We start from the raw sequence: 19,501 nt of genomic DNA on the forward strand, positions 1-19,501 counted from the left end.
AACCCACGCTCACTGGAATCACTTCATGGAATTCTATCTCGAGTGATCGTGAGACGGTAATATCATATAAGTCTTCAAACCTAGAGATATGATTTGTTACTTACAAGTTGGTTATGCATTGATTGTACGAAAACGCATTGGTAACTCGATGTTATAAAACGTGCTTTTGTGTATAATTCAATGAGTGGTAGAACAAACATATGAGTCGAAGTTTATCTGTTCCTTCTTGGATTAGAAGCTGATATCTGGGCCCCTCGATGATTTTGTTTTGACCTATGTACCGGGCCCGGTCAGAACTAAGTTGATGTGTTCAATTAAGTTCTTTGTCAAACAAATCGGAAATCGGGAAACAAACTGCTGGACAATAAGTAAGACATTGTTCCATGTATTTGTCCGGATGATATCTAGAACAGAGGATTATATGATCCCTTATCTTAAATGGCGTACCATCATCTTCTCAGTTCCGAGAGACCTTGAAAGAGCTACGATTGCCGGTCGGTTCCTGAAGTACTGGAGTTATAGTTATTAGACTTATCCAAGTGGGAGACTGTTGGATAAGGTGTCTAAGTCCATAACTATTTCGGGTCAGTACTTGACCCGACCCGGCATGGTCCATTTGGGCTGCATGGCACCATACAATTGGATAGACTAAATGAGAGAAATAACACTTGGAGATTATTAATATATTATAAGTTCTAATATATTAATAATATTATTTGATTAGTTTGATCAAGAATTAATTTAGAATTAATTAAGTGATCAAAAGATAACTTGTTAAATATATGGGTTGATTATGTAAATCATCCATATCTTGTATAGTGGGCTAAGAGGCTCCATGGATTATCAAGTTGGGTTCCACCCATAGGATGCTCCATGGGAGTTACAAACCCATGGGTCATGGAAATGAAGAGTCATGACACATTAGGGTTTACATGGTGTAACCCTAGATGTGTCAACACTATATAGGAATCTCATTCTCCACCAAAATCGGCTACACATAAGAAACAAGAGGGCTAGGCCGATTTCAAGAAGTGTGTATTCTCTCAAAAGTCTTTCCAAGAGCATTTGGTGTTGTGTGAAGCATTTGAGGCATCACACTTGGGGTGCTAGGCTCACAAGGTTTCAAGGAACATAAGCAACAACAAGGTAAGTTATTCTATCTTTCATTCAAGTTAAAAATTGTTCCCCATGTATGCTAGATAGGAATATAACCTTGGAATTCAACTTTGCATGATAATTAGACAAACATAGATCCAAGGTTATTAGGGTTGCATGTACACTTAGGAAGTGTTAGAATGCTCGAAACCCATCATAGATATCATTCCATAATTAGGGTAAAAAGAACATTTTACCCCTGACCTAGTTTGGAATAAGAATCAGGTCCAACCCTATAATACAAAAGGCCTAGATCCATCTAGCCGTTCAAGGCCCATAATTGGTCCAATTTTCCAAATTGGGCCTACACCCTTACATAGGACTTATCCTAAATCCCATCCATTCACCCAGTCCAAACACTTGCACTTAGATGGCCCAATAAAGGCCCAAGCATCTAGGCCCAATAAAATGGCCCAAACTCGAAGCTCAAATCGCTAATCCCAACAGACTGAGTATAGGGGCGTACTCAGTTGTAAGCTAAGCCTACTCGCTTAAGGGATTCTATGTCGTGCAAACGTACTCATCCATTAATCCAAAATTCCATTTTAAGCACTTAATGCTTAAGACCAGAATTCCAAATCACTAATCTAATCCCTATTATGCGTTTAGAACCATAAAGTCACTGACTTGGTGACTTTCCATGCCCCAAAAGGACCCAATTTCAATATATAGCACTTTACTTACACAAAATGGACATAATCTCATGCATAGGAGATTCTAAATCGTAAAGGTGCCAACTTTACGAACTTTGAACCTCCGAAACTCCAAGAGTGGCAACTCATAGTTCCTGGAGTGGTGTTAAACCACTAGATCTCATTCATGGGGACAAAAAGGGCCCAAAACTCATATAACTAGATCTAAGCTTATAATCAACAAGATCATGACATTTTGCCTCAAACAAGCTAGAAATGGAGTAGAGAATCAGGATCCACAAGCTCTTATTTGATCCACTACCTTGCACCAACCGAACATTGTCTCAACATGAGTTGCCTTTGCTTTGTTCTTTTCTGTGTTCCTTTTGCTAGGCCACCAATCTGAGTACCCAATTCATTTAAATCATCTGTCTATGTCATTGCCATTCTTTTCACAAAAGGTACATACTTCCATTTCTTCATCGTCGCTTCGTTTTGAATCATTTGGCACAAAATTCTTTCTTTCTTGGTTCGTGTTTGGATGCGGCTGTATCAAACGATGGTTTATTCATGGCGGATATTGCCCTTTGCTACTCGTCCTCTGCCACGAGATGATAAGCCGCTCCTGTAACATCCGTAAATTTCATAAAAAATTTGAACTTTTCAAATATCCAGAAACCACCATTTATTACAAATTGCTTTCAAAATAGTTTAACATTAGACGAGTCCCAGAAATCATAACAAAAATGTGAGGAGGTGCACGATCAAGCCTTCTCTTTTCCTTGATCATCCGAAGTACCTAAAACAAAATCCACAACTCTAAGCCCAAAGCTTAGTGAATATCCCCCAAAATACCGATACATAACAAATAATACACATAATGACAGCATGCAATGGGTCCATAACTTTTCCGACTGGATTACCCTTGAGCCTACAGTATGAGTTTGGCTTGCCTATAAGGCTCACAACTCATATATGGCTTGCTCTCGAGCCCACAACATAAGTCTGGCTTGCCCTCAGGCCCACAACTATGTCTGGCTTGCTCCCTGAGTCTTCAGATAGGAATACAAATGATTAGCCCTTAGTATGAGTCTGGCACGCCCTGTCTGGCCCTCAACTCGTATCTGGAATGCTTATGAGTCCTCAGTATGAGTCTGGCATGCCCTACCTGGCCCTCAGCTCATATCTGGCATACTCCAGGGTTTGTTGGGAACAACACGGAGCAATACAACCTCAACCCAACACACCCAACATGTCGACATGTAACAAATAAATACACATACATATAATCAGACAGTATCACAGGTAGTCCTACATATCTACTAGACTAGCATATCAAACTAGCATGCATATCAAATTCATACTCAGCATATCAATAACTACTAGGATATCAATCCAATTGGCTGACCTTGGTGCCGTCGACCCCTAAGTATAGTGAGGAAAACTCACCTCACAAGCATCACTGACTAACAAGATCCAAATCTCAAATCACAGCTCCAAACTCAATTGCCTACAACCACCATGTGACTAACTCCTTTAAAACCCCGAAATACCCGAAATATCCTCAAGTTCAAACTTGGTTAACCATGGTCAAAGTCAAAGTCACCAACCAAGGTCAACAATCCATGTTGACCCAAATCGTCGAGTGCATCTATCAACTCGCCGAGTTCCTTTAGTGCTCAGAGAAACGGGGAAGACCCGAGGCAACTCGCAAAGTTAGCAGAACAATTCATCGAGTTCCTACAACATCCAAAAAGCAGGAAAATCCAAGCCAACTCGCCGAGTTGGCGAGGCAACTCATCTAGTTTTCCTATTCTTAAGTCATTCAGCCATTTCCCAAGCGAATCTAATGCCTCAAACCATAAATATGGTCCCCTAGGGCCGAAATACCACGTAAAGTTGCTAACTTTACGTCCATGCATGGCATCAAAAAGGCTAAAACACTTAAACAAAGAGTATTAAGGGACTTAGAGCCTGAAGGAGGGCCAAGACTTGATAAAGATGGCAACTTTAAGTCCAAAGAGGCTATGAGATGTCTATATATGAAGTTATAGCTCATGATGCTCTAATCAAAGAATGGTCCCAAAATAAGCTAATAATGACAATAAACTCTCAAATGAAGAGATCTAGCAAATGAATGATCAAGGTATCGACTTTATACCTCAATAAGACAACAACAGGGAAAGTTCTGGATCTAAAGCTTCTCCCTTCAGCTATGCACCACCAACTTCAAACTTCTTCAAGTAAACACTAAAAAGATAGTCTTTAAGCTCACAAACACTCAAAATTGAGAGAGAATGCACAAGATAGGGTTTTCTGGACAGAGGGGCGGATAAGGAGGCCACCCCAAAGAGTATAAGGTCCTTAAATAGGGTGCAACACTCTAAAAATTAGGGATTCATAAACAGCCGCCAACTCGTCAAGTTTTCCTCAACAACTCGTCGAGTGGAGAGCTTCCAACACGTTGATTCTGAGGCCATCAACTCGACGAGTTCCAAAGGAGAATTTGTCTTTTAAGCCATAAATCTCATACCTGGGAGTCGGGATGTTACAGCTCCTATGGTTGGTGTTGCCTTGTAGAGGATTTGAGTTTTAATTGTAACATATTCTTTGACAAGCCCCATAAGATATTAATAAACCATTTCTTTCTCTTTAGATTTGATGAGTCACTTTCCTAACTCGCATATGCAACCGGGCAGGTACACCGTGGAGTCGGAGACAAGGTTTGGATTTCATCTCAGAGACCTCGTAGCTTAGTGTAATATGTGGATATAAAGATGTCGTCTTGACGTGTGATTATGAGAGACTGTTTTAATTTGTATGCCCTAGAGGCGCTTTGTTTATCGAACCTCTCTTCATGGTCGTTCCAAATTTCGTTTGTTGCATGCGCATACTTCAAACTAGATATGATTTTGTTCGCTATGGTTATGGCTAACCACCCTTTGATCATCGCATCCAAAGAATGTATTCTTCCGATTCCTCTCTGGGTTTTTCAAGGGTTCCATTGATGAACCCAATTTAATTTTTGGCAAATAGAAAGTTTCGCATCTCCACTGCCCAGTCGCTCTAGTTATTGTCACTGTGAACGCATCGTTCACCTGCATCTGTCAAGGGCAAATAGAAAGTTTTTTTCCTGCCGACTCTGGCTTGTATCCTGCTGCCATTGCTGGAAGTTTGTATCGTAGGTGCAAGACTTGCTTTATACCATAAAAAATTTGCTTTGATACCATAAAATATTTACTGCTCAAATAACTTACCCAACAAGGAAACAAAAGAATCCTAACCTAATTACAATAGAAAACGTTAAAAGATAGGGAGCTGATCTGTACACAACAATTTTTCTTCATACACAACAATTGGTGCTTTAAAATGTTGTATTGTACAACTATATAATGCATGAATTGTTGTGTATGACAAAAAACTGTTGTGTACAAAATATATATATATATATATATATATATATATATATATATATATATTTATAATTGACTCTAGGATAATTACTCAAAATACGGAAGGTTTCCTTTAAAAAAGATCTATCCAGATTTGGTAACTAATTTTTAGACCACTATATTATGGTAAATATTTTTAAAACATACCATGTCTAAGTAGAAAACTCCTAAAATATCATAGTTTAAATAAAAATTAAATCGATAGAAATCGCAATTGTATCTCCAACATCTATCGAAATCCCTATAAAATCGGCATTAGGATATAGTAGAATCTATCCAAATTATCTTTATCACAACAATCGTATCCAAACAATATCATCTTTCAAAAAATTATCGATTTCTAAAGCTTCGTCGATCAGCATCAAAGTCTCTTGAGATAACAACAACATTATATTTCAAAAAGAACCCAACAATATCATCTTTCAAAAAAAGATTAATAACTGCTTTCTGTAAAGTTCATTCGTTGAATCGATTTCCATATTACTAACTTATCAGCATTGAAGTGTTAATCATCGTTGAAGTACTTCGAAGGTATGTATTCCATTCTTTCCACGTTCTTTTTGACAATGAAATTCCATTAGTAATGTATCATCTTACGAATTTGACTTTTCCGATCTTGTAAGCAAGACATGCTTAATCCAATGCGGTTAACATGTTTAGTGATCACCACTCTCGATCACTGCATTTTTTTTAATAAGGCTGTATGTTTTTTTATATTAACAACTGTAGTTTTCATTGATATCGGAGAGATTAAAAGTTTCAATTAAGTTGCATACATTATTTTTTCTTTGACGTTGCATACGCCTTAATTCTTTGGCTTTCTTTTTTCGTTTTTTTAATCTTTTCTTGATATCCAGATATCGATAGAGGAGAAGTGGAGAACTTCATTCAAAAAAGAAGGTGGTAATCGTAACTAAGCTTCTAACAGAATCTTTTTCACGCTGTTAATTATTGTCAGGCAATATAAGCACGATGTCAACTGATGAGAATATCGAGATATGGAAGATGAAGAAGCTTATAAAGGCACTTGAAGATGCTAGAGGCAACGGAAGCAGCATGATTTCTCTGATAATCCCTCCACGTGATCAAATTTCACGAGTCACCAAGATGCTTGCTGATGAATTTGGAACTGCTTCCAACATTAAGAGCAGGGTGAATCGTCAGTCTGTTTTAGGTGCTATAACATCTGCCCAACAGAGGCTCAAGCTCTACAACAAGGTACCTCCAAATGGACTTGTTCTATACACAGGAACAATACTAACAAATGATGGAAAAGAGAAAAAGGTTACATTCGACTTTGAACCTTTCAGACCAATAAACGTATCTCTTTACCTTTGTGATAACAAGTTTCACACAGAAGCTCTTAACCAAATGTTGGAATCTGATGACACGTTTGGCTTCATTGTTATGGATGGAAAAGGCACTCTGTTTGGGATAGTAAGGGGTGATAGTAGGGAGGTTCTACACAAATTTCCTGTTGATTTGCCAAAGAAACATGGAAGAGGAGGGCAATCAGCTTTGAGATTTGATCGTATTCGTATAGAGAAACGCCACAACTATTTAAGGAAAACAGCAGAGCTTGCAACAAAGCTTTATATCAATCCTGCTACTAATCAGCCTAATGTTTCTGGACTTATACTTGCTGGATGTGCTGATTTCAAGAATGACCTCGGTCAATCTGATATGTTTGACCCGCGTCTTCAGGCGAAAATCTTGAATGTGGTTGATGTCTCTTATGGGGGTGAAGATGGTTTCAATCAGTCGATTAAGTTGTCTTATGATATTCTTGCAAATGTGAAGTTCATACAGGAGAAGCATTTAATCGGGAAGTATTTTGAGGAGATAAAGCAGGATGGAGGGAAGTATGTCGTGGGTGCTTATGACACTTTGGAAGCTTTAGACATGGGTGCTGTGGAGACACTCATTGTTTGGGAAAATCTGGAGATTAATCGATATGTTCTTAAAAACGGTGTTTCGGGTGAAATTATTGTTAAGCATTTAAATAAGGAACAGGAGACTGATGAAAGTAATTTTCGGGATTTGGTCAGCAATGTTGAACTTGAAGTTGAGGAAAAGATGTCTCTTCTTGAGTGGTTTGCTAATGAGTACAAAAGATTTGGATGCAAGCTTGAGTTCGTGACAAATAGAACTCATGAGGGATTTAACTTTTGTAAAGGCCTTGGTGGGATTGGTGGTATTCTTCGTTACCAGATTGATATTCACCCATTTGATGAGTTGTCTGATTACGATGGAGAAAATAATGATATTGAAATTTCTGATGATGAGGAAAGTTATGAAACTGAAAACCATGGTGAAGGGGTGAATTATGATGCTGAATAGCAATCAACTACTTCTCAAGCTTCTAGCCAAGCGCCTTGCATATTTCCTCCTTCAAGGAATTCTTACAAAGGTCAGTTATTTTTTTGTATGCATGTATGATAATGATTACTACTTCATTAGCATTATAGATTATACAAAGCTCAGTGCATAATTCATCACACAACACTTCATCATTTTACCTCTTACCTCTACAAAACCGAACTAGAGAACATTTACTAACCTTGACTACAATGTCCCCTTCTTTAGACATATCCAACTACCTGAATGTATGTTGGGTATCCATAACTTGAGTACAATGCTGCATCTAATTGTAGAAAATTGCAAAACAAGTACTTTGCATTGGCATTGGTTCTTATTTTTTCTTTATATCCACTGAAACAATCTTCTAAAAAATTCTGAATTCTCTGGTTGCGAGTAATTTTACTTATGAGGGTTTATGTTTCTTGTACTACCATTTGTAGATTGCATTGTATATTGGAAAAGATTGAAGTTAAAAGTTTCAAGTTGCATATGATACACAAATTTTAACTTAATGTTGCATATTCTTTTATTTCCTTTCTTATAACTTTTTTGATGTCCATAGATGAGAATTTTATTTACAAAAAGAAGGTGACCATGCATCATGACAACGATTCTAGTGGGGTGTTGCATGTATTTTCTTAACAACTTTTTGAGAAAATGACCTACGATCACAACAAAGTTTCCAGACCATTCAAAAAACCCCAATCATGTTTTGTCGGTTCAAGAATATCGAATGAACTTAAACTTTTGTCTAAAAAAGCCCAACTAATTACCATATCCGGAAATGACTTGTCAGACCAACAAAGTTTCCAGTCCGTTAAAAAAACCCCAATCATGCTTTGTTTGTTCAAAAAAAATCCAACGAACTTAACCTTTTGAACAAAAAAACATGATTGGGGTTTTTTGAAAGGTTTAGAAACTTTGTTGGGCTTTTTCAGACAAAAGGTTAAGTTCTTTGGGCTTTCTTGAACAGAAAAAACTTAGATTGGTGTTTTTTGAACGGTTTGGAAACTTCTTTGCGATTGTGAGTCATTTTCCCTAACTTCTTTTTACCTTATGTATTAATAATTTTATCAAATCCCTGGGATTCCGGTGGAAACAAACATATGTATATAACTAACTTTTCCTAATGTTGCTATTGGCAGGCAATTTAAGTAGGACGGAAGTTGATGTTGATGAAACTGCTAAGAACACAAAATATGTTGATGGGCCCACCTGTCTTCAGTCAAAGAAAAACTTGAATGTTGTTGATGGGGGAAATCCTAATACAAAATCAACCACTTGTCAGGTGCCGGCACATGAGTTTCAAGCATCATTATTGCCTAGCTGTTCAAGGAAACCATGGTTTCCGAGGTTAGTTATTTTTTCCTACGAATTGTCACTTTTATACTGATTAACTCTACTAGTCTTTGTTTTAGTTATTACCAATTTCCATGATTCATTACAATTTTACTTGCTTTATCATATCTTTGCAGGGAACCAAGTTTCTTCACTTTTTTTTCTACACATGATCTGATAACTATGATCTTGGCCAAGTTTTTATTATACTTCTAATTTCGATTCTTCATACATAACACTTTTTTAATTAGGTGAAGTTTTTACTATCAGCAGAAAGGGACATAAGTTTTTTTTTTTTTTTTTTTAGTACATTGATATCAGGCAAGAGTAAATCCAAGGCTCATTTTTGTAACTTCTTTATCTTTATATGTTCAAAAGGATTTCTTAAATATTAGAAATGATTAGGGGTGATATTAGTAGTTCATGTGAGTAGTATGACAACATAATCTCGATCATTCTGGGAACTTAATTTACATATCATTCTCCTTGGTAACTGAACGAACCAAGTTCACCTATTTGACAGCAAGGCAGAAAAATCTACAACTGAAAAGTAAAAGTTGAGCTACTCTAGTAGGTGTGAACGTAAAGTGCATAATTCATATGGTGGCATTGGTTGTTTTTTACAACATAAATCCTTCATCATATCAAACATACAACTTAAGCCTTTCTATGGTATTTGGTGTTAAACATTGTTGTAATGCCTCTTTCTTTCTTTTTCTTTTTTTTTTTTCATGTTTTTTCGCATTGAAGCAGTTAGAACAAGCTAGATGTAAGAGAGATCGTGCCCGGTTCCCTCCTTGAAGACGTTGCATCAGAGTATTTTGTATTTTGCCCTGATAAAAAGATCCTAAGGAATACGAACATCTATGTGCATTGACATTGATTAATGTGCATTTAAGTTTTTTGAGACTCCATGTTAACTTGAGATTTTCGTTGGTGCTTTTAGACTTGATTTTACCTTTTTATGTTAGTTGGATGTCAGTTGTCATAGCTTCTCAGCATGTTTTATTTCCTTTGATCATTTACCAAAGGATTATTTATGTTGGAATTTTGTTTGTTTAAACATTTATTATGTTTCTCCTAATTATACTCATCTTATTGATTTTAAACTTTAAGAAATCTTAATGATTCCAAAGTCTTAGGAAATATGGTGTATCCTTCAGAAATAGCAATGTTTTGACTACATACTTTGGCACTTTTATGTACTAAAAGTCTCTTCATAACAAAGATATATGGCAAGCTTAATTTGTTCATTAACATAACAAAGTTATATGGCAAGCTTAATTTATTCATTAACTAGGCGAATGTCGTCTGCACATTGTGTAGAATATAATTATAAATTTACAATATTTACAAATATTTACCATTGGTCAATAGACGCGTTAGACCATGTTAACTGGGAGAGGCTACAACCATTGCATTAATACCGTATAGTGGAAAAAAAACACACCATTTGATGGCAATCTAGGTATGAAAGATCCAAACCACAACTATGACACATGGCACAATAATATTGGTTGCTTTTTATTTTTAAAATTTAGAATTTTTAATAATGTTAATTTATGGATAATATGTTTTCTGAGAAATATAAAAAATATATCAAATTCATGGTTTTTAATTCTATACAAATAAAGTATAATACTATACATTTTTGTATATATTTTAAATTCTCATATAAGATGTATTTGTGGTTGTGTTGGGTTATTGATAAATGATAACAAAAATGGTTGGTTGTTTATGTGATGTAGGAAAAAAGATTTTCACATTGAAAAGGTAGGTTGAGACCAATTGCTAATGTATATAGTTTTCAGGCGATTAAAATTACAAATACAAATATATTAGAAAATAGTTTAATGACACGTTCAAAAAATATATTGATTGAGCACATACCCGAGAACTTCATCAAATCTTTCATCTTCTTAGTAGATGCAACACACACCAGACTCCCTTTTTTTGTTTTTTTTTAGTCTCCTTTAGGTTGTACAACTTGTCCATCATATAAATTCTACTCTCCTGAGGCATAGTCAACATAACTTCTTCCTCGCATCTATTATTATAACATTGAAACGCTCATTAATTCATTTCATTTCAACAACCTCACAATCAATCCAACACAAAAGTATGCCAAGCATCATGAAGTAGGTTCCCTTGCTACTAAATGATCATAAGCATAAGGGTCGGTCCGTTGATTTATCCGGCTTGCAGAAACAGAATACAATGTCCTTTTGGTCAAGCTATCCAGACGAAATGTGGTCTGGAAAAGGTGGGACTGATCCGCATGAAAACCTTTTTCTATTTTATTTTATTCTTTAATGAAACGGAGTGGAACGACGCCGTTTTTGTCTACCTATAGAGACGACATGTTGTCTCTATAGGGTACTTAAAAATTAATTTTGATTTATTTTTTATCCGGCTTGCAGAAATGGAATACGGTGTCGTTTTCGTCAAGCTATCCAGACGACATGTCGTCTGGAAAAGGTGGGACCGATCCGCGTGTTGTTTTGGTCAAGCTATCCAGACGACATATCGTCTGGAAAAGGTCCCTGTCGTCTGGAAAAGGTGGGACCGATCTGCGTGAAAACCTTTTTTTGGTCAAGCTATCCAGATGACATGTCGTCTCTATAGGGTTTCGCTGTAACAAAAACCCTTTCAGTTTTCATTTTCCAGTCGACTGCCCAAGCATTTTCCTCTCGATTGCTTTGGCGATCCCATTTCCAGCGTTCCACTTCATTATCCAGCTAAAAGGTAATGTTTTTGTCCTTGATTTCTTCTTAATTAGTAATAGCTTGAGTTTTTATTCCGATTTTGGAGGATTTTTTCCGGTTTTGGAGCCCTAAAACACTGCTGCCGGCCGGACAACGGTGAAAACCGCCATAGAAAATAATTTCTGCTGATATACCTCTCTTCATCACCGATTTTAAGGTTGGTTTTTTTTCCCCTGCTTAAGGAAATTGTAATGCACCATGATATATATACTTTTTAGAATATTTTTGGTTAATTGCTAATATATATATATATATATATATATATATATATATATATATATATATATATATATATATATATATATATATATATATATGCATTTTGAGGAATGAAAGTGTATTTTGGCATGAAAATGAAAATGAAGTTTTATAGGTATGATTTGTTTATGCTCATTGTGGTATGATTGTATGAAATTGAATGTATGTTTGAAATTGGTTGAAAATTTGTATTGTATGTTTGATTTGAAATTGGATGAAAATCGGAATCAGATGAAAATTGGATGAAAATTGGAATAAAACTTTTGCAAACGACAAGTCATCTCTATAGCGTCACACTTTTACCGACGACAAGTCGTCTCTATAGGGTCCAAATAAAACTTTTTCTAATTTCCTCGAAAATCTTTCCTGACGACCTTTTACAGACGACATGTCGTCTGGACTGACTATGCTATACCGACGACTTTTTCGACTTTTTTTTTAGTACATTGATATCAGGCAAGAGTAAATCCAAGGCTCATTTTTGTAACTTCTTTATCTTTATATGTTCAAAAGGATTTCTTAAACATTAGAAATGATTAGGAGTGATATTAGTAGTTCATGTGAGTAGTATGACAACATAATCTCGGTCATTCTGGCAACTTAATTTACATATCATTCTCCTTGGTAACTGAACGAACCAAGTTCACCTATTTGATAGCAAGGCAGAAAAATCTACAACTGAAAAGTAAAAGTTGAGGTACTCTAGTAGGTGTGAACGTAAAGTGCATAATTCATATGGTTGCATTGGTTGTTTTTTACAACAAAAATCCTTCATCATATCAAACATACAACTTAAGCCTTTTTATAGTATTTGGTGTTAAACATTGTTGTAATGCCTCTTTCTTTCTTTTTTTTTTTTAATGTTTTTTCGCATTGAAGCAGTTAGAACAAGCTAGATGTAAGAGAGATCGTGCCCCGGTTCCCTCCTTGAAGACGTTGCATGAGAGTATTTTTGTGTTGCCCTGATAAAAAGATCCTAAGGAATACGAACCTCTATGTGCATTGACATTGATTAATGTGCATTTAAGTTTTTTGAGACTCCATGTTAACTTGAGATTTTCGTTGGTGCTTTTAGACTTTATGTTACCTATTTATGTTAGTTGGATGTCAGTTGTCATAGCTTCTCAGCATGTTTTATTTCCTTTGATCATTTACCAAAGAATTATTTATGTTGGTATTTTGTTTGTTTAAACATTTATTATGTTTCTCCTAATTATACTCATCTTATTGATTTTAAAGTTTAAGAAATCTTGATGATTCCAAAGTCTTATGAAATATGGTGTATCCTTCAGAAATGGCAATGTTTTGACTACATACTTTGGCACTTTTATGTACTAAAAGTCTCTTCATAACAAAGATATATGGCAAGCTTAATTTGTTCATTAACATAACAAAGTTATATGGCAAGCTTAATTTATTCATTAACTAGCCGAATGTCGTGTGCACATTGTGTAGAATATAATTATACATTTACAATATTTACAAATATTTACCTTTGGTCAATAGACGCGTTAGACCATGTTAACTGGGAGAGGCTACAACCATTGCATTAATACCGTATAGTGGAAAAAAATACACCATTTGATCGCAATCTAGGTATGAAAGATCCAAACCACAACTATGACACATGGCACAACAATATTGGTTGCTTTTTATTTTTAAAATTTAGAATTTTTAATAATGTTAATTTATGGATAATATGTTTTCTGAAAAATATAAAAAATATATCAAATTCATGGTTTTTAATTCTATAGAAATAAACTATAATACTATACATTTTTTAATATATTTTAAATTCTCATATAAGATGTATTTGTGGTTGTGTTGGGTTATTGATAAATGATAACAAAAATGGTTGGTTGTTTATGTGATGTAGGAAAAAAGATTTTTACATCGAAAAGGTAGGTTGAGACCAATTGCTGATGTATATAGTTTTCAGGCGATTAAAATTACAAATACAAATATATTAGAAAATAGTTTAATGACACGTTCAAAAAATATATTGACTGAGCACATACCCGAGAACTTCACCAAATCTTTCATCTTCTTCGTAGATGCAACACACACACCAGACTCCCTTTTTTTGTTTTTTTTTAGTCTCCTTTAGGTTGTACAACTTGTCCATCATATAAATTCTACTCTCCTGAGGCATAGTCAACATAGCTTCTTCCTCGCAAATATTATTATAACATTGAAACGCTCATTAATTCATTTCATTTCAACAACCTCACAATCAATCCAACACAAAAGTATGCCAAGCATCATGAAGTAGGTTCCCTTGCTACTAAATGATCATAAGCATAAGGGTCGGTGCGTTGATTTAAAGGGCTTGTGTAACGTCCCAAAAATACTAAGTAAATTTTTTTTTAAATAAGTCAAACCATTCATTCATTAATCTAAAAAGCAATAAGAATAAAAGTATTCTCATAACCATATAAACATATAACCTTACTAGAACATGCAATAGTAACAAAGACTATAGCATACCATATAGTCATTGAGCCCCGTCCGAAATCGGGCCTCGCCCGGTAAGCATAAAAACACATACTAATAACTAGCATACAATATATCCATAAAGCCCCGCTTGTCTTCGGGCCTTGCCCGATAAGCATACTATTAAACAATACATGCAAGAGTCACGTTGAAATCTAATATCCTAACATATTAAGCATCCTTGCACTACAAGGATTTAACCCTTTGCAGACGACACCTATCCAGACGACACATGTCATCGGCAAAAGTCGATCTATAGAGACGACATGTCGTCTGGACAGAGTTTTCAAACATTGACCTTATAGTGTTGACCAAAAAAGCTATACAGACGACAAGTCGTCTGCATAGGCTGAGCGGGAAGGGACAAAATATTGGCGGTATATCGAATTTCTATGCAGACCACATGTCGTCGGAAGGAGGAAATAAAAACATATTTTCGATTTATTTTAATTTTTTGTCGCAGAAAATTAGTTCGATGCCGTTTTGGTCAGCCTATGCAGACGACATGTCGTCTCTATAGGGTACTTAAAAATTAATTTTGATTTATTTTTTATCCGGCTTGCAGAAATGGAATACGGTGTCGTTTTCATCAAGCTATCCAGACGACATGTCGTTTGGAAAAGGTGGGACCGATCCGCGTGTTGTTTTGGTCAAGCTATCCTGACGATATGTCGTCTGGAAAAGGTCCCTGTCGTCTGGAAAAGGTGGGACCGATCTGCGTGAAAACCTTTTTTTGGTCAAGCTATCCAGACGACATGTCGTCTCTATAGGGTTTCGCTGTAACAAAAACCCTTTCAGTCTTCATTTTCCAGTCGACTGCCCAAGCATTTTCCTCTCGATTGCTTCGGCGATCCCAGTTCCAGCGTTCCACTTCATTATCCAGCTAAAAGGTAATGTTTTTGTCCTTGATTTCTTCTTAATTAGTAATAGCTTGAGTTTTTATTCCGATTTTGGAGCCCTAAAACACTGCTGCCGGCCGGACAACGATGAAAACCGCCATAGAAAATAATTTCTGGTGATATACCTCTCTTCATCACCGATTTTAAGGTTGGTTTTTTTCCTCTGCTTAAGGAAACTGTAATGCACCATGATATATATACTTTTTAGAATCTTTTTGGTTAATTGCTTATATATATATATATATATATATATATATATATATATATATGCATTTTCAAGAATGAAAGTGTGTTTTGGCATGAAAATGAAAATGAAGTTATATAGGTATGATTTGTTTATGCTCATTGTGGTATGATTGTATGAAATTGAATGTATGTTTGAAATTGGTTGAAAATTTGTATTGTATGTTTGATTTGAAATTGGATGAAAATCGGAATCGGATGAAAATTGGATGAGAATTGGAATAAAACTTTTGCAAACGATAAGTCGTCTCTATAGGGTCACACTTTTACCGACAACAAGTCGTCTCTATAGGGTCCAAATAAAACTTTTTCTAATTTCCTCGAAAATCTTTCCTGACGACCTTTTACAGACGACATGTCGTCTGGACTAACTATGCTATACCGACGACTCCTGTACCGACGACATTTTCGACTTTTTTTTAGTACATTGATATCAGGCAAGAGTAAATCCAAGGCTCATTTTTGTAACTTCTTTATCTTTATATGTTTAAAAGGATTTCTTAAATATTAGAAATGATTAGGGGTGATATTAGTAGTTCATGTGAGTAGAATGACAACATAATCTCGATCATTCTGGGAACTTAATTTACATATCATTCTCCTTGGTAACCGAACGAACCAAGTTCAACTATTTGATAGCAAGGCAGAAAAATCTACAACTGAAAAGTAAAAGTTGAGGTACTCTAGTAGGTGTGAACGTAAAGTGCATAATTCATATGGTTGCATTGGTTGTTTTTTACAACATAAATCCTTCATCATATCAAACATACAACTTAAGCCTTTTTATATTATTTGGTGTTAAACATTGTTGTAATGCCTCTTTCTTTCTTTTTTTTTTAATGTTTTTTCGCATTGAAGCAGTTAGAACAAGCTAGATGTAAGAGAGATCGTGCCCCGGTTCCCTCCTTGAAGACGTTGCATGAGAGTATTTTTGTGTTGCCCTGATAAAAAGATCCTAAGGAATACGAACCTCTATGTGCATTGACATTGATTAATGTGCATTTAAGTTTTTTGAGACTCCATGTTAACTTGAGATTTTCGTTGGTGCTTTTAGACTTTATGTTACCTTTTTATGTTAGTTGGATGTCAGTTGTCATAGCTTCTCAGCATGTTTTATTTCCTATGATCATTTACCAAAGGATTATTTATATTGGTATTTTGTTTGTTTAAACATTTATTATGTTTCTCCTAATTATACTCATCTTATTGATTTTAAAGTTTAAGAAATCTTAATGATTCCAAAGTCTTATGAAATATGGTGTATCCTTCAGAAATGGCAATGTTTTGACTACATACTTTGGCACTTTTATGTACTAAAAGTCTCTTCATAACAAAGATATATGGCAAGCTTAATTTGTTCATTAACATAACAAAGTTATATGGCAAGCTTAATTTATTCATTAACTAGGCGAATGTCGTCTGCACATTGTGTAGAATATAATTATACATTTACAATATTTACAAATATTTACCTTTGGTCAATAGACGCGTTAGACTATGTTAATTGGGAGAGGCTACAACCATTGCATTAATACCGTATAGTGGAAAAAAAATACACCATTTGATGGCAATCTAGGTATGAAAGATCCAAACCACAACTATGACACATGGCACAACAATATTGGTTGCTTTTTATTTTTAAAATTTAGAATTTTTAATAATGTTAATTTATGGATAATATGTTTTCTGAAAAATATAAAAAATATATCAAATTCATGGTTTTTAATTCTATACAAATAAAGTATAATACTATACATTTTTGTATATATTTTAAATTCTCATATAAGATGTATTTGTGGTTGTGTTGGGTTATTGATAAATGATAACAAAAATGGTTGGTTGTTTATGTGATGTAGGAAAAAAGATTTTTACATCGAAAAGGTAGGTTGAGACCAATTGCTGATGTATATAGTTTTCAGGCGATTAAAATTACAAATACAAATATATTAGAAAATAGTTTAATGACACGTTCAAAAAATATATTGATTGAGAACATACCCGAGAACTTCACCAAATCTTTCATCTTCTTAGTAGATGCAACACACACACCAGACTCCCTTTTTTTTGGTTTTTTTTTTTAGTCTCCTTTAGGTTGTACAACTTGTCCATCATATAAATTCTACTCTCCTGAGGCATAGTCAACATAGCTTCTTCCTCGCATCTATTATTATAACATTGAAACACTGATTAATTCATTTCATTTCAACAACCTCACAATCAATCCAACACAAAAGTATGCCAAGCATCATGAAGTAGGTTCCCTTGCTACTAAATGATCATAAGCATAAGGGTCGGTCCGTTGATTTAAAGGGCTTGTGTAACGTACCAAAAATACTGAGTAAATTTTTTTTTTAAATAAGTCAAACCATTCATTCATTAATCTCAAAAGCAATCAGAATAAAAGTATTCTCATAACCATATAAACATATAACCTTACTAGAACATGCAATAGTAACAAAGACTATAGCATACCATATAGTCATCGAGCCCTGTCCGAAATCGGGCCTCGCCCGGTAAGCATAAAAACACATACTAATAACTAGCATACAATATATCCATAAAGCCCCGCTTGTCTTCGGGCCTTGCCCGATAAGCATACCATTAAACAATACATGCAAGAGTCACGTTGAAATCTAACATCCTAACATATTACAAATGACATGTCGTCTGGACTGACTATGCTATACCGACGACATTTTCGATTTTTTTTAGTACATTGATATCAGGCAAGAGTAAATCCAAGGCTCATTTTTGTAACTTCTTTATCTTTATATGTTCAAAAGGATTTCTTAAATATTAGAAATGATTAGGGGTGATATTAGTAGTTCATGTGAGTAGTATGACAACATAATCTCGATCATTCTGGGAACTTAATTTACATATCATTCTCCTTGGTAACTGAACGGACCAAGTTCACCTATTTGATAGCAAGGCAGAAAAATCTACAACTGAAAAGTAAAAGTTGAGGTACTCTAGTAGGTGTGAACGTAAAGTGCATAATTCATATGGTTGCATTGGTTGTTTTTTACAACATAAATCCTTCATCATATCAAACATACAACTTAAGCCTTTTTATAGTATTTGGTGTTAAACATTGTTGTAATGCCTCTTTCTTTCTTTTTTTTTTTAATGTTTTTTCGCATTGAAGCAGTTAGAACAAGCTAGATGTAAGAGAGATCGTGCCCCGGTTCCCTCCTTGAAAACGTTGCATCAGAGTATTTTTGTGTTGCCCTGATAAAAAGATCCTAAGGAATACGAACATCTATGTGCATTGACATTGATTAATGTGCATTTAAGTTTTTTGAGACTCCATGTTAACTTGAGATTTTCGTTGGTGCTTTTAGACTTTATGTTACCTTTTTCTGTTTGTTGGATGTCAGTTGTCATAGCTTCTCAGCATGTTTTATTTCCTTTGATCATTTACCAAAGGATTATTTATGTTGGTATTTTGTTTGTTTAAACATTTATTATGTTTCTCCTAATTATACTCATCTTATTGATTTTAAAGTTTAAGAAATCTTAATGATTCCAAAGTCTTATGAAATATGGTGTATCCTTCAGAAATGGCAATGTTTTGACTACATACTTTGGCACTTTTATGTACTAAAAGTCTCTTCATAACAAAGATATATGGCAAGCTTAATTTGTGCATTAACATTACAAAGTTATATGGCAAGCTTAATTTATTCATTAACTAGGCGAATGTCGTTTGCACATTGTGTAGAATATAATTATACATTTACAATATTTACAAATATTTACCTTTGGCCGATAGACGCGTTAGAGCATGTTAACTGGGAGAGGCTACAACCATTGCATTAATACCGTATAGTGGAAAAAAAATACACCATATGATCGCAATCTAGGTATGAAAGATCCAAACCACAACTATGACACATGGCACA

General features: G+C 34.9%; 1 pseudogene across 2 annotated transcripts; it reads left to right on the forward strand.

Moving 5' to 3' along the window:
• Positions 1-5,587: 5,587 nt before the first annotated feature.
• Positions 5,588-9,978, forward strand: LOC145086321 (eukaryotic peptide chain release factor subunit 1-3 pseudogene; annotated as a pseudogene). Of its 2 annotated transcripts, none has more exons than XR_013700376.1 (4): positions 5,588-5,770; positions 6,097-7,649; positions 8,746-8,953; positions 9,692-9,978. The product of XR_013700376.1 is annotated as a eukaryotic peptide chain release factor subunit 1-3 pseudogene, transcript variant X1 (transcript). The 2 variants fall into 2 exon arrangements; XR_013700377.1 differs by having other exon boundaries at positions 6,198-7,649.
• Positions 9,979-19,501: the final 9,523 nt, after the last annotated feature.

Source organism: Lactuca serriola, chromosome 2, assembly GCF_051521515.1.
Source record: "Lactuca serriola cultivar US96UC23 chromosome 2, Lser_US96UC23_V15, whole genome shotgun sequence".
In the NCBI taxonomy this organism is placed as follows: Eukaryota; Viridiplantae; Streptophyta; class Magnoliopsida; order Asterales; family Asteraceae; genus Lactuca; species Lactuca serriola.